Source organism: Hemitrygon akajei, chromosome 1 (genome assembly GCF_048418815.1).
Source record: "Hemitrygon akajei chromosome 1, sHemAka1.3, whole genome shotgun sequence".
In the NCBI taxonomy this organism is placed as follows: domain Eukaryota; kingdom Metazoa; phylum Chordata; class Chondrichthyes; order Myliobatiformes; family Dasyatidae; genus Hemitrygon; species Hemitrygon akajei.
Window position 1 is genome coordinate 94,796,638 of NC_133124.1, and position 12,280 is coordinate 94,808,917.

Genomic DNA, 12,280 nt, shown 5'->3' on the forward strand with positions numbered 1-12,280 from the left:
CAGCACTTGCTTCTGTCCCGCTTGCTCACGTTTTTTCCGCTCAAAAAACTCAACGGGTTTGTCTTTCAGTGCAGGGTGCTTGGACTCAAGATGCTGAAGCAGTTTTGAGGGCTTCATTGCCTCATTAGACAGTTTGTCTCCACATATCACACACGGGGTTTGGAGCGTGTGAGTCACCGGTCACATTAAAGCCATATTTTATGTACGACTTGTCGTTTTTTCGGTTGAAGGAAGCTTTCTTTTTTTTTTGCAGTCTCTGCTTCAGCTGTCCAGACCAGAGCGGGGTGTCCATGAAGAGGAGGAGAGTTGAAGATGGGAGAAAGGGTCATCGGTGGGGTTAGGAGAGTCCTTGTCAAAGAAGTAAGCTCGGAGACGGAGCTGGCGGAAGAAGAGTTCAGCGTCATAGCATACGCGGAACTCGCTGAGGTGCTGAGGTCTTCTGCCTGCTCTGGATCTCTTTATTGCTAATTGCCGACGGGACATCAACCGTCTTGACTTCACCACACCCTGTTCCAATTCCAACCTCACTCCTTCCGAACACTCTGCTCTCCGCTCCCTCCGCACCAATCCCAACCTCACTATAAAACCTGCTGATAAGGTGGGAGCTGTTGTTATCTGGCGTACTGACCTCTACCTGGCTGAGGCACAGCGACAACTCTCTGATGCCTCCTCTTATTTACCCCTTGATCATGACCCCACTAAGGAGCAACAGGCCATTGTCTCCTATACCATCACCAAACTTATCAGCTCTGGGGATCTCCCATCCACTGCCACCAACCTCATAGTTCCCACACCCCGTACTTCCCGTTTCTACCTCCTACCCAAGATCCACAAACCTGCCTGTACAGGTAGACCTATTGTCTCAGTTTGCTCCTGCCCCACTGAACTAATTTCTGCATACCTTGACACTGTCTTATCCCCCCCTTGTTCAATCTCTTCCCACCTATGTTCGTGACACTTCTCATGCTTTGAATTTTTTCAATGATTTTAAGTTCCCTGGCCCCCACCATCTTCTTTTCACCATGGACGTCCAGTCCCCATATACCTCCATCCCCCATCGAGATGGTCTCGAAGCTCTTCGCTTTTTTTTTGGATTCCAGACCTAACCAATTCTCCTCTACCAAGACTCTCCTCCATCTAGCGGAATTAGTTCTTACTCTCAATAATTTCTCCTTTGGCTCCTCCCACTTCCTTCAAACCAAGGGTGTAGCCATGGGCACCCATATGGATCCCAGTTATGCCTGCCTTTTTGTTGTCTTTGTGGAACAGTCCATGTTCCAAGTCTATATGGGTATCCATCCCCCTCTTTTCCTTCGCTACATCGACGACTGCATTGGCGCTGCCTCCTGCACGCATGCTGAGCTCGTTGACTTCATTAACTTTGCCTCCAACTTTCACCCTGCCCTCCCCTTTCTTGATCTTTGTCTCCATCTCTGGAGATGGCCTATCTACTGATATCTAATATCAGCCTAGAGACTCTCACAGCTACCTGGACTATTTCGCTTCCCACCCTGTCTCTTGCAAAAATGCTATCCCCTTCTCACAATTCCTCCGTCTCTGCCGCATCTGCTCTCAGGATGAGGCTTTACATTCCAGGACGAAGGAGATGTCTTCCTTTTTTAAACAAAGGGGTTTCCCTTCTTCCACCATCAACTCTGCTCTCAATCTCATCTCTCCCATTTCCCGCTCATCTGCCCTCACCCCTTCCACCGGCCAACCCCCTCGGGATAGGGTTCCCCTTGTCCTCACCTACCACCCCACCAGCCTCCAGGTCCAATGTATAATTCTCCGTAACTTCCGCCACCTCCAATGGGATCCCACTACCAAGCACATTTTTCCCTCCCCCCCCACTTTCTGCTTTTCGCAGGGATCGCTCCCTATGCGACTCCCTTGTGCACTCATCACCCCCCCCCATCCTTTCCCACCGATCTCCCTCCTGGCACTTATCCTTGTAAACGGAACAAGTGCTACACCTGTCCTTACACTTCCTCCCTCACCACCATTCAGGGCCCCAGACAGTCCTTCCAGGTGAGGCGACACTTCACCTGTGAGTTGGCTGGTGTGGTATACTGCATCCAGTGCTCCCGGTGTGGCCTTTTATATATTGGTGAGACCCGACGCAGACTGGGAGACCGTTTCGCTGAACACCTACGCTTGGTCCGCCAGAGAAAGCAGGATCTCCCAGTGGCCACACATTTTAATTCCACATCCCATTCCCATTCTGATATGTCTATCCATGGCCTCCTCTATTGTCAAAATGAATCCAAACTCAGGTTGGAGGAACATCACATTATATACCGGCTGGGTAGCCTCCAACCTGATGGCATGAACATTGACTTCTCTAACTTCCGTTAATGCCCCTCCTCCCCTTCTTACCCCATCCCTGACATATTTAGTTTTTTGCCTGTTCTCCATCTCCCTCTGGTGCTCCCCCCCCCCCTTCTTTCTCCCGAGGCCTCCCGTCCCATGATCCTTTCCCTTCTCCAGCTCTGTATCACTTTCGCCAATCATCTTTCCAGCTCTTAGCTTCATCCCACCCCCTCCAGTCATTTTGCATTTCCTCTTCCCCCCACTAATTTCAAATCTTTTACTATCTTTCCTTTCGGTTAGTCCTGACGAAGGGTCTCGGCCCGAAATGTCGACAGCTCTTCTCCCTATAGATGCTGCCTGGCCTGCTGTGTTTCACCAGCATTTTGTGTGTGTTGTTGTTAACTGCAAATAGTGATCAATGCACAACTGATATATTGTTTTGCGTTCCAAATTGATATTTAATCACCTGTTTAGACCTCCTGTAGGATGAATAGTATCACATGTGTCTGGTATCCCTCAATGAGTCTTAAAATTTCCAGCAGTAAAGAAATTGAAAACTGTCATCATGTTTGGCTGCCACTTATTATTGAAGAAGTTGGTACACACCTGCCGGAACAAGATCAAACATGTCTGCTCTGTTCCAGGGAGTCAGATGCCACTTAGTACGTGTATCAGCAGCACCTTCCAGGGTTGGTGGTCCCATTCTGTACCTGTTGAGGAGCAAGATTGAAGAATAGTCTCAATAAATTATGAAATTGATGGATTCAAAATAAGAAATATTCACCTGAAGTATAAATCAATGCAACGATCCCCATACCTACTTTATGAAAGTCATTCACTGTTAATACCAGGAGGAGATTTATCAACATTTGGGTATAGAAGGTACTTTCATACAAGCGTTCCTTGGTCTATCTCTGCTACTGATTTGTCCAACTCAATTAGGTTTATGGAAAAGATAAATATCACCATGACTGTAAGTTCTCTGGCCTCTTAGGTTTGGATGAACCTCCTTGAAGCAGAATAAAAGGAGATCAGTGCACTTTGGTGTGTTGATATTGTTGGAGGCTAGTTATTTCCAAACCAAGTTCAGGATTAATGTACAATTGTTTAATATTCATTCAAAGGATGCCAGCCTCATTGAAAAATCTTGTATTTATTGCTCCGTCTTAATTGTCCTGAAATTGAAGAACTAGCTGGGCTCTTTCAGCAACCATTCAAGAGTTAACTCTGTATTGTTAGCATGGATGCTAAATTGCTGAAGTGGTATTCAAAACCTGGTTTATTGATCTAGAAGCATTGACTTTTCCCATGGTATGTTTAGTTTTACAACACCAATCAACACTCATCAGTAATAATGGACAACAGGATTGCTTTGGAATCATAGAAGCAGCGTTAGCAGCATGGAGATAAAGTCTTGCTCATCAAGTCCATAACTATCAAGCTCATCAAGCCCTCCACACTATCCACAACACCCCCAACCTTTGTGTCATCAGCAAATTTACTAAACCATCCCTCCACTTCCTCATCCAGGTCATTTATAAGAATCACAAAGAGTAGGGGTCCTAGAACAGATCCCTGAGGCACAACACTGGTGACTGACCTCCATGCAGAATATGACCTGTCTACAACCACTCTTTGCCTTCTGTGGGCAAGCCAGTTCTGGATCCGCAAAACAATGTTCCCCTTGGATCTCATGCTGCCTTGCATGAGGTGCCTTATCCAATGCCTTGCTGAAATCCATATACACTACATCTACAGCTCTACCTTCATTAATGTGTTTAGTCACATCCTCAAAAAATTCAATCAGGCTTGTAAGGTACAACCTGCCCTTGGCAAAGCCATGTTGACTATTCCTAATCATATTATACCTCTCCAAATGTTCATAAATCCTGCCTCTCAGGATCTTCTCCATCAACTTACCATCCACTGAATTAAGACTCACTGGTCTATAATGTCCAGGGCTATCTCTAGTCCCTTTCTTGAATAAGGGAACAACATCTGTAGCCTTCCAATCCTCTGGAATCTCTCCCATCCTCATTGATGATGTAAAGATCATTGCTAGAGGCTCAGCAATCTCCTCCCTCGCTTCCCACAGTAGCCTTGGGTACATCCCGTCCAGTCCCAGTGACTTATCCTTGATGCTTTCCAAAAGCTCCAGGACATCCTCTTCCTTAATAGCTACATGCTCAAGCTTTTCAGTCCACTGTAAGTTATCCCTACAATCACCAAGGTCCTTTTCTGTAGTGAATACTGAAGCAAAGTATTCATTAAGTACCTCCTCTATCTCTTCCGGTTCCATACACACTTTTCGACTGTCACACTTGATTGGTCCTATTCTCTCATGTCTTATCCTTTTGCTCTTCACATACTTGTAGAATGCCTTGGGGTTTTCCTTAATCCAGTCCACCAAGGCCATCTCATGGCCCCTTCTGTCTCTCCAAATTTCATTCTTTAGCTCCCTTCTGCTAGCCTTATAATCTTCTAGATCTCTATCATCCTAGTTTTTTGAACCTTTCGTAAGCTCTTCTTCTTGACTAGATTTATTACAGCCTTTGTACACCATGGTTCCTGTACCCCATCATCCTTTCCCTGCCTCATTAGAATATCTCTATGCAGAATGCCACACAAATATCCCCTGAACATTTGCCACATTCCTTCCTTAAGTTTTCCTGTGAACATCCGTTTCCAATTTGTTTCCAAGTTCCTGCCTGATAACCTCACATTTTCATTGTCTGTTCCTATCCCTCTCCAATGCTATGGTAAAGGAGAAAGAATTGTGATCACTGTCTCCAAAATACTCTCCCGCAGAGAGACTTGACACCTGACCAGGTTCATTTCCCAATACCAGATTAAGTACAGCCTCTCCTCTTGTAGGCTTATCTACATTTTGTGTCAAGAAACCTCCCTGAACGCACCTAACAAACTTCACCCCATCTAAACCCCTCACTCCAGGGAGATGCCATTCAATATTCAGGAAATTAAACTCTCCCACCACAACAACCCTGTTGTATTAAACCTTTGCAGAATCTGTCTCCCTATCTGCTCCTCAATGTCCCTGTTATTGGGTAGTCTATAAAAAAAGAGCACCCAGTAGAGATATTGATCCCTTCCTATTCCTAACTTCCACCCTCAGAGACTCCATTAACAACCCCTCCATGACATCCACCTTTTCTGCAGCCCTGACACCATACCTGATCAACAGTGCCACACCCCCACCTCTTTTGCCTCTCTCCCTGTCCTTTCTGAAAAATCTAAAGCCTTGCCCTTGAAGTAGCTATTCCTGCCCCTGCACCATCCAAGTCTCTGTAATGGCCACAACATCACAGCTCCAAGTACTGATCCACGCTCTAAGCTCATCCGCTTTGTTCATAATACTCCTTTAATACGAGGTTTAGAGAGTTATGATAGAGGTTTATAAGATTATCAAGGGCATAAACAGTGAGCATCTTTTGCCCAGGATCAAAATGTCTAATAATAGAGGGCACGTATTTAATGTTAGAGGGGCTAAATTCAAACGAGGAGTCCATGCAAGTTTTTTTACACAGAGAATGGTGGATGACTGAAATGCGCTGTCAGGGGTGGTAATGTAGGCAAATATGATAGAGACATTTAAGAGGTTCTTAGGTAAACAAACATGTAGAGAATCAAATGATATGGATTTGTGTAGGTGGGAGGTACTAATTTAGAATTCTTGTACTTATTAGTTTAATTAGTTCATCACTACATCATAGCTGAGTGGCCTATTCCTGTGTTGTACTTTTCTATGCTTCATATTCTAATATGAATACTATACACAGATAGCACCAATGGTCGGAATTGGACCCTGTCACTGGAGTTTTGAGGCAGCAGGTCTACCAGCTGTACCACTGTAAGACCCACATTGTAGTGAAAACACATATTGCTTATTACTGCTCTTAATGGAATCTGCACAATTATGTGACTCCAAACCCACCTGTGAAAGCAACTATTAGCATCCTTGTAAAATGGCCTGGCACGTCATTAAATTCAGAATGGAATTAGGGATGAGCAATAAATGCTAGTCTTCTCTAAAACTGTGCAGCATAGGATCAGGTCCTTTGGCCCACAGTGTCTGTGCAGTGCATGATGCCAAATTAAACTGGCATGTGACCCATATCCTTCTATTTTCAGCATATTCATGTGCACGCCTAAAAGCCTCTTAACCACCACTATTGTGTCTGCTTGCACTACCACCCCTGGCAGCACATTCCACGCACTGACCACTCTTACGTAAAACAAAATTTGCCCTGCACATTCCCTTTAAACTTTCTGCCTCTTACCTCAAAGCTATGCTTTCTAGTAATACTGGTAGATTTAACTAAATTTTATAATGAATCTTGTTGCTATAGTTTCATAACAACTATTACCTTTTTAATCCACATTATTTAATGGACAAAAATCACATTAACCAGGCATAATGTTATGATTTGTACTGCAAAGTTTAGAAGAATAAATGAAGATCTGTTGGAAACCTCTCCAAGACTTTGATTCCATGATTCAACAGGGTGGATGCAGGAAGGATGTGTCTGGTTGCTGACAAGTCTAGAATCTGAGATCATAGTCTCAGAATAAAGAGTAGGCTCTTTAGGAATAAGATGAGGGGAAATGATGAGCAGGATTATTACACCAACAAAATGCAGTGTACAAAGGTTAATTACATTGCACAAATTAAGTCTGCAAAATTAATCGCAATTGTCACAATTTACAAAGGACTAACCCAGTATCTTAATTTGAGTTTGGACTTGTACGTTTCGTAAATGCAACTTTCTTTACGGGCTTCGCTAGCTAGTCAGTAGGCAAAGCCTCAGAACTGTTGCCACTGGCTAATCACAAATAGATCTTATAGGTCAGTATATTGTAGGATCATATGTCTTTGTGGTAGATAACACAGGAAATGGGGCTCTATTTGCTTCAGTACTGCAAGAAGCCACCATCACATTAATAGCTCTGTTGTGTATTAAAAATGGAAATATATTTTATGTCTCATCACTTCAGTCTGATAAACACAAAAATTAAACCATTCTCTTGAGGACAATGCTCCAATTACATGAGAACAATATCCATTTCCCTGTACATAGTTCATGAAGCAACTGTTAAAATATATTGTGTTGCCGAAGAAGAAAGGGTGTAATCACTGGAACCTACAGAAACCACTTGAACTGCAAGAGGCTTACAATATCATCTACATTACATCTTTTTTATCACTTTTTATACAACAATGAACTTAAAGTTCTATTTAAGTCTGAAAGCAAATAGCTGTGTTTGCTGGAATCTGAATTTAGAATACATCGGAAATATTTATTAGGCAAGACTTCATCTGTGATGAGAGACTTGGGGCAATGATATTTCATCGGAACCATGAGATAATTTACTGGAAATCACAATGCATTTAAAATCTAGAATATATTTGTTAATTATGTGCCACTATTGTTGGTGTTCAGAAGGTCGTGGGAAATGTTTAAAGAAAATTGAAATAGTAAACATCCAGGGACAGTAATTAATTAGCAGGGCAAATGTCATTATCAGAAAGAGATGGGAGCTTTTGAGAAAGGACCCTGGGTTAAAATGCTGCATTTAAGTGGAAGATGTTCTGATATAACAGCAGCAGTTGGATATATCCTACATGTTCAGGCAAGTCAGTGATGTTTGCTAGCATGTGGCAAACAGAAATGAAGGGTGAGATGGTAATGAAAGCATGATGGCGAGTACCTTTCTAATCATTAGACCTTCCTTTTACTTTGGGGTCTGTTCCGCACAGACTGTGTAACTTTAGCACTTCTTTGGAGTATAAGAGAAGGTGAGTCTTGCTGCAGAGCTTTGATAAGGCACAAGAATAATATAAGCTGATTTTATACTAGATGGTGAAGAGCACAATGTCACAGGGATAATGGCTCATTGGATTAATTCCTGGAATGGGGGTCTTGTACAATGAGACATTATTGAATGGCATGTCTTTATACACTTTGGACATCATAAGAATGAGATATCTCAGTGAAACGTTTAAGGTTCTGGGGTACTTTAAAAGAAAGCTGACAAGAAACTCTATTTTCTCTGACTAAAGTGACCAGCTGAAGGAATTGCCATTCAGAAAAATTCTTCATTTACCAAGAATTAAATCTCAAGATTCTTTTACGTAAGAGACCTGTGAATATTTACAACTGAGATTGATAGGTTTTTTTCACCCTTAGGGCATCAAGGGATAAAGAAAATGCAGGAACGTGGCACTGAAATTGAAGATCATCCATCACCTTCCTGAATAATGAAATAGGTACAAAAACCATATCATCTCCTTCTGCTCTTTTTCTTATATTCTTATGTTATCAATGTCTGTAGTTCTAAGGGATCCAACAATGGTTATTTCATGGTGAATGGAGTAAAAATGCCCAAAAATACCCCTCTCTAAGACAGAATTGCTTAGAACCACTAATTCTGTCAGAATTAATTAATATTGATGCCTAGAACAAGGCAAACAGCTTTGCAGGTTCAAGCTGAGCTGATTTCCCATTGTTTGTTTGTTCTCTTCACTGGGAAGAAGAGTAGAATGCAGCTGAGCCAAAAGACAATAGAGCAATTGGGCGTGAGTGTGTAAGCAAATAAAAATCCTGGAGTGCTATATTTAGAAAACAACTTAACTTAAAAATGAATGCAATTAATAAACAAGGGATTGCAGCAAATTAATTGATTCCATTTATTTAAAAAACAATGTATATCTGATCATTTATTTTCCCGAAGAGAGCTGGGGCATTTCAATTAATATTTTGTCACCAACTTTTAAGATTGATTGTATTACATCATATACATGGTGATCTATTTCGATACTGCAAGAATATGTACCAGGGAATCCCAGAGACTCCTACAAGTTCTAAGAACTTTCCACAAGGGCACAATTGAGAGCATCCTGACTGGCTGCATCACTGCCTGGTATGGGAACTGTACCTCCCTTAGTCGCAGGACTCTGCAGAGAATGGTGCGAACATCCCAGCACATCTGCAGTTGTGAACTTCCCATGATTCCGGACATTTACAAAGACAGGTGTGCAAAAAGGGCCCGAAGGATCATTGGGGACCCAAGTCACACCCAATAACAATCTATTCCAGCTGCTATCATCCGGGAAACAGTACCATATCATAAAAGCCAGAACCGACAGGCCCTGGGACAACTTTTTCTACCAGGCCATCAGACTGATTAACTCACGCTGATCTGAGTGTATTCTATGTTACATCCACTGTTCTATTTATTATAAATTCCTATCATCGCACATTGTACATTTAGACGGAGATGTGACGTAAAGATTTTTACTCCTCATGTATGTGAAGGATGCAAGAAATAAAGTCAATTTAATTCAGTACAGACTGCCTGGAGAGGAAATTGGTACTAAGAAGAATAAATGCACTCACTATATTAGAACCTAAGAAATAGAAGCAGGAATAGGTGACCCAGCCCTTTAAATTTACCTCATCATTCCTCAAGATCATGACTGATCTTTTATCTCAGCACCATTTCCTGCACCATCCCCACATTCTTTGATAAAACTTTTATCAAAGATTTTTAGGTCTATTGATTTCTGTTTTGAATGCATTTAGTGACTCAGCTTTCAAATTCTTCTAGGTTAGAGAATATCAAAGAATCATCAAAGTGAAAATATTTCTTTTCTACTCAGTCTGTCCCTTATTCTGTGACGATGAACCCTTGTTTTAAACCCCTGAAGCAAAGGAAGCACCTTCCCTGCATTCAGTGTGCCAAAGAGTTTTGGAAGTTCCAATGAGATCTGCTTCCATTCTTCTGAACTCTAAAGGTGAATCCTGAGTTATTAGACATTATCCATCGTCACAATGCATTGAAGAAAAAATGAATTCTGAAGAGTTAGCATCACTAATAAACTGTGAAGGCTGTCCAATCCCACTTTAATTAATTTATTACCTCCTCAAGGCACACCTAACATTAAACATGTTCTCAGAAGCTGCAGACAAAACCATTTATAATGCAGACATTCTGCAAATTAATAATATGCAAGTGTTAGTTTTTGTATCTGCCTTTCATAACCACAGTATGTTTGAAAGCATTTTGTGGTCAATAGCTTACTTTCAAAATGTTTTTACAGTTGCAACTTTGGAAATGCAGGATGTTTCCAGGTATGACAGCTCCACAGTGACCAGCTATTCTATTGGCTTTGGTTAATTCTTGTCGAGGGATAAATGCTGACCAGGGAACCTTGACATTCTCTTTTGAATTAGTGCCATTGGGTCTCTTACATCAACATGAGAGAACTGGAGAGCTAATAATCTGAAAGACATTAACTTTCCTACCTAAGGCACTTAGTGTTGTCTGGATCTTACAAACAACTACCTGGAGAGGAACTTTCAGAAATAAAATGCTGACTCAAAAGTGAGAATTTGACCACTGGAACATAGATGAGTGTTCTTTGTTGGAGAATTTTCCAACTAACCTCCAGTATATACTTCATACCATGTTTAAAATCATCAATAAATTCCATTTCTTTGTTTAGTTAGGATTGTGACAGGGATGTGTGGTATGGTTCAAGTGCAGAGAGAGAGAGAGACACTGAAGTGCATGAAGATAACATTTGAATTTTAAAAAGAATAGTGTAGAACAAAAGGAAAAAAAAAAGGCTTGGCTAACTGGGCTGTTAACTAAAGTTATCAAACTGAAAGCTACATCGCTACACCAACACTACGGCTTGGAAGCAGTACTAAATGCTAACTAACTACCGCTCCTTTACTACTTCCTTGGAACAAGAACAAAGGTAAACAGGGAGCATTGACATCATTGTGCTTTTGGTCAAGACTCAACAAGACTGAAATGAGAAGGGAGTTAAATACCACCACAATGAAACACTAATTGTCTGGAGCATGTATTCTCACAGGCGTGATTCAAAAGCCCACCTGTAAGGGTGCCCTGATTTTGCATCAGAATCCATGGTTGTGACAGGGCCTGCCTCCCTAGGTGCAGCTCCAAAGGCACCAGAGACCTGTGTCCACTGGAAGTCCCAGATGACAGACTTGTCCAGGATGTCTTGGTTGGGACCTGAGAATTTCTTCAGGTCTATACCACTCCCAATTCATGAAATACTGGACCCTGACCTGCACCTGGTAAGATATCAGGAGAAGCCACACAGAACGGACCAGGAACATATCTACTAAGCAGGGAGAAGGAGAAGTGGGAGTGACTGGAGCCAGGGGAGAGGACGTCACTGGCTTGAGCTGGTAAACATGAAACAGTAGGTGAATCTTCATTGATGATGGTAGGCATAATCTATAGGAGACTTTGTTGACATCCTTCTCCACTACAAATGGTCCTAAATAGCTCTCAACTTTCAAAGGAAGATCTTTATATGCCAGCTAGATGTTTTCCCCTGGCTTGAGAGGATTCACCTATTGGCAGAGATATTCAGCCTGTCGGGCATATTATTTCTGAGTGCACAGCAGAGAAGCCCTGGCCTGTTTCCACATGTGCTTGTAGCATTGGAGCAACTGTTCAGCAGCAGGAATTTCCACATCAATCTCTTGATCAGGGAAGAGTGGTGGATAGAATCCCTTTTCACATTCAAAGGGAGACATGCCAGTGGAGCTGGTTGTCTTCAGCTCCTGATGAATTCTCTCAGACTGGCCGTTCGATTGGGAGTGCAGAACAGATGAGAAGCTAGCTATAGTTACCAAAAGAGAGCAGAGAGTCTTTCAAAAGTAGGATATGAACTGTGGTCTTCAATCAGACACTATGTCCTGAAGGAAGCTGTGCAACCTAAACACGTGATGGACCATGAGGGTGGCAGTCTCACGAGGGGAGCAATAAAGTAGGCAGCTTTGGAGAACTGCACCACCATTACCAGAATAGTAGTATTTCCATTTGATGTGGGCAGACCAATGATAAAATCCATCGAGAGGTGAGACCAGGAGTAGTGAGGCACAGGCTGTGGGCAGAGCAGACCTGCAGG